The sequence below is a fragment of the Calidris pugnax genome, unplaced genomic scaffold (genome assembly GCF_001431845.1).
Source record: "Calidris pugnax isolate Ruff unplaced genomic scaffold, ASM143184v1 scaffold63, whole genome shotgun sequence".
In the NCBI taxonomy this organism is placed as follows: domain Eukaryota; kingdom Metazoa; phylum Chordata; class Aves; order Charadriiformes; family Scolopacidae; genus Calidris; species Calidris pugnax.
Genome location: NW_015090852.1, coordinates 4550484 through 4554715, shown reverse-complemented (window position 1 = coordinate 4554715; position 4232 = coordinate 4550484).

The window sequence follows — 4232 nt, the reverse complement described above, 5'->3', positions numbered from 1 at the left end:
GAAGCTTTTAGCAGCTACTCACAGAAGCCACCCCCGTACCCCTCTGCTACCAAAACCTTACTATGCAAACCCAGTACATGCCTTCAGCATCTGCCTCAGGAGAGGAGGGGACTGTCAAGGAGAGAAGGGACCTGGGTGGTCAGCACAGACTTGGAGCTGTGCAGAAGCTCCCGCCTGGTGCCAAGAGGGATGTAACGGCATGTCCGGGGTCCCATAGGAGTGGGAAGAAGCCTCTGTTCTGCTTTCCCTTGCCCCTACCTGCATGGGGACCACAGGTGATGGGGACCATGCCCAGGTGAGCAGCCCACAGTGAAAGGTGCCTGGAGGGGTGGTTTGCACGGGTTGTGTGTGTGCTGGGAGTGGAGCGGGATGCTGGTGTGCTGCAAACTGCTGCTTTAGCTCCCCAGTGGCTGCAAATCACTGCTTTAGCTCCCCAGTGGCTGCCGACTGAGAGGGAGAGCTGCAGGCTCCCATCTCCACAGCTGGTCCTGGGTACAGACCTGCAAAAGGATGGATCCGAGGGGTGCTGCCATGCCAGCCAGGCTTGGGGAGGCCACTGGGCTGTGCCGCAGGGGCTCATCAAGGTAACGAGCACTTGTTGGCATTCCCGTTCCCATCACCTTTTGCTTGTGTCTGTTGCCTCGCGTTGGGGTCTCTGTGGGAAGGGGCCACCTGTGCTGGTGTAAGGTGCTGGCTGCTCCACCGCTGTCATGACACCTGGGGGTGACCACAAATCAGTGAACCCTTGCTCCATCGCATCACCAGAGCTGGGAGGATTTCAGGAGCCTCATGGCCCCACCGTACGTCAGACCAGCTTTGGAGAAGCTGTGCGGCTCCGTCTGCAATGTAAATTCTCTTGGGGCTGCTGGCAGGGAGGGAGGCAGCGGCGGGGAAGGCAGAGGGTACGAATTCCCCGGGCGATTAAGCGGAGCAGCAGAGGCGGCTCAGGGTGCATTCCTGCAGGGCCCGATGCAGGAATGCCTTTGCAGTTCTCTGTTTCTTTTTAAGAGGAGGCTAGCTGGCAGGTAAGGTAATCGCGGCGTAAGCCAAGTCATGTGAACGCTAAGAGTTAGCAGATGAGCCACAGGACAAGCTATTTGCGGCGCGAGCACAAGGCTGCCAGCCCTGAGGATTTTGTTGGAAGCCTCTCTCCCTCCTGTTTTCCTTAAGCCTCTTGGCTGCTGACGTCTCGTAACTATGAAATACCCTCAGCTTCCATTTTAACAGGGTTCAGGCTCTCCCGCCCGGGAAAGAGAAAAGCTGGAATATATGACTCAAGCATGTCCCGAGGACCCCCAGACCAGGGGCAGGTAAAAATGAGGCAACGTTTATCTGGCTGTGTAAAATGCTGGGATTTAAGGCAGGCATTTGGGTGTGGGCTGAGCTGAGGTTTGAATGCCTGACCCACCAGCAATGTCACCGAAAGGTTATTGCGAGAGAACACCACTTATTCTGAAAGAGCCAGCGCAAAGCTGGTGGACCTGGCAGCTCCTCCAGGGTGAGGGGCAGAGGAGAAGCACCACGCTGCTCGCTGAGAGTGTACAGACACCCCAAAATCCCCTCAGACTGTTTAAATACGTTTTGCCTTGGGTGGGGAGAGCACAGCAGAGCCCTCAGGCACCTCTGCCTCGCAGCATGTCCCCCCCTCCCCAGGTTGCAGAGCCACAGGGGACATGGAGAGGTGCTGTCCTGGTGGGCTTCCTCCCCAAGGGGAGCGAGCACAGGTGGGGACAGGACACCCTCACCCCCTTTCCCAGCCAGCCACGCCGTCTGCAGAGATCAGATGCTCAGCATCACCCGGGAGGTCCCTGCTGAAGGTGGGGACCAGGACCCCGGCAGTGCCAGCGAGGGCTCGAGGGCCAGCACTCGGGGCTGGCTTTGAAGCAGTGGGGCAGGAAACCTGAAGAGCGCTGGGCCTGGAGATTGTTGAGTGTTGCTCATGTTGAGACCCAAATGAGCGCTCTGTGGGGCAGGCAACCGAAATCGTTTGTGGAGTGTGAGACTCCTAACATGGAGCCTCAGAGAGGGCTTGATCTCCCTGCCTTTGTCAGCCAAAGTGCCAGGATTTCCCTAATTGCCGGGGCTGTTTAACTAGCGATCCTGTGGATATGGAGTCTGTTCAGCCCTCCTAATCCCTCAGCTGGCAGGGCTTCCAGTGCCGGGGCCCTCTGCCAGGCACCAGCACCCTACCCACCACCCTACCACCACCCTGCCCACCTCCCTGCCCACCACCCTACCACCACCCTGCCCACCACCCTGCCCACCACCCTGCCCACCTCCCCTCCACACCCCAGGGCCACCAGGGCTTGGCTCCTGCACCCGAGCCAAGGAGCTCTGTGGGCAAAGTGGGGCAAGGCATGGGGGGAAACCCCTGCCAGAGCCCTCCAGTTCCAGTGCTGGCCGCTGGTGACCTCTGGGTGAGGAACCAGCTGGGAACCGGTGCATGGTAGGGCTGGAGGGTCACTTCTACCAGTGGGTGCCCCGCGTGACGAACCTTTGCTTATTTGCATAGGGTGGTGTTCGTGGGACCGTAAAGGGGTGTATAAGATGAAGCACTGCTCAAACATATTTTTAACTCCTCTGCAAGCAGCCGGTTGCTCAATGAGACAGACCCATGGGGATGATGGGGAACTAACTGAGGAGCTTTGACAGGGGGATGCAGCTGGGCGCCTGCCCCTGTCCCTGCCCTCCTGGCATGGGCAACCCACCTGGCCAGGGCCACCATGGGTGGCTTTGTCCTCGCATTCCCAGCTGCAAAACCCATGCTTCCTGCCCAGGTCCAGCCTCTCCAAACCTCTACCACGTAGAGGACATGCTGGTGGCTGCTCTCACCCCTTTTCTCTGCCTGACAGATCTGCCATGGGATGCTCTTCCCCACGGACAGCTAAGCCCATGTGCACCCACAAGAGCGGGGTGAGGGTGGAGAGATGGGAGCTATCAGCAGGTTCCCCAGACCTGTGGCAATGAAGCGATGCCTTCCCTTGTCCAGGCTGGATTCCCTCCAGGAGCCGCCTTTGTCGGATGGAGCTGGATGCCCTCATGGCAGCTGTGGTGGCAGATGCTGTCTCTGTGCTGGGGTTCAGTGCCTTGTGCTCAGGCCGAGTGAAACGCAGAGAATGGAGGACTAGGTCCAAGTCAGGGATGCTCGGCACTAAGGGGAGCTGGAAATGGCAGGTTTTGGTGAAACACCAGAATTCCTCCTGGATTAGCTGCATTAGGGAGAGCAACCCCAAGCCCTCCCTGTTCCAGTCACATTCCTGCCCGTCCCCTCTTGACCCCCAGCTTGGCTTCATGATGAGCACATTTATTCACACGCTCATGAGACCCTGCCTAGAGTGCTGTGTCCAGCTCTGGAGTCCTCAACACAGGAAGGACATGGACCTGTTGGAACGGGTCCAGCGGAGGGCCACAAAGATGATCAGAGGGCTGGAGCACCTCTCCTACGAGGACAGGCTGAGAGAGCTGGGGTTGTTTAGCCTGGAGAAGAGAAGACTCTGGGGAGACCTCATAGCAGCCTTCCAATATCTGAAAGGAGCTACAGGAGAGCCAGAGAGGGACTCTTCGTCAGGGAGTGTAGTGACAGGACAAGGGGTAATGGTTTTAAATTGGAAGAGGGGAGGTTTAGATTAGATACCAGAAAGAAATTCTTTACTGTGAGGGTGGTGAGGCACTGGAACAGGTTGCCCAGAGAAGCTGTGGATGCCCCATCCCTGGAGGTGTTCAAGTCCACGCTGGATGGGGCTTTGAGCAACCTGGTCTGGTGGGAGGTGTCCCTGCCCATGGCAGGGGGGTTGGAACTTGATGGTTTTTAAGGTCCATTCCAACTCTGACCATTCTATGACTTTAACTTAGACATTGGTGGCCACCACTCATAATTTTATATGTGGAGAGTTTTGGGCATTCTGGGGGTCTGGCCTCCACCTCAGCAGACGAGGGAAGGCGCAGGAAGGGCACAGGAAGGACGGGACATCCATTGTGGCTGCAAGACACCATTGTCTGGTGGTGGGAAGCTCCGGTGGGACGGGGACGGTGGGACATTCATCACCCAGGCTGCATCCCCACACCTGGAAACAGCATCGCGGTGGTGATGAGGCACCCACCGTCCAGCTCCATGCTCGGGAGGAGGAGCTCCGGGATGCGGTGAATTCCAGGCGAGAAAACAGTGAGGTTTATTCATTGACACACACACCCCCCTCCTCCCTTTTCTCTCTCTCTCTCTCTCTTTTCCCCCC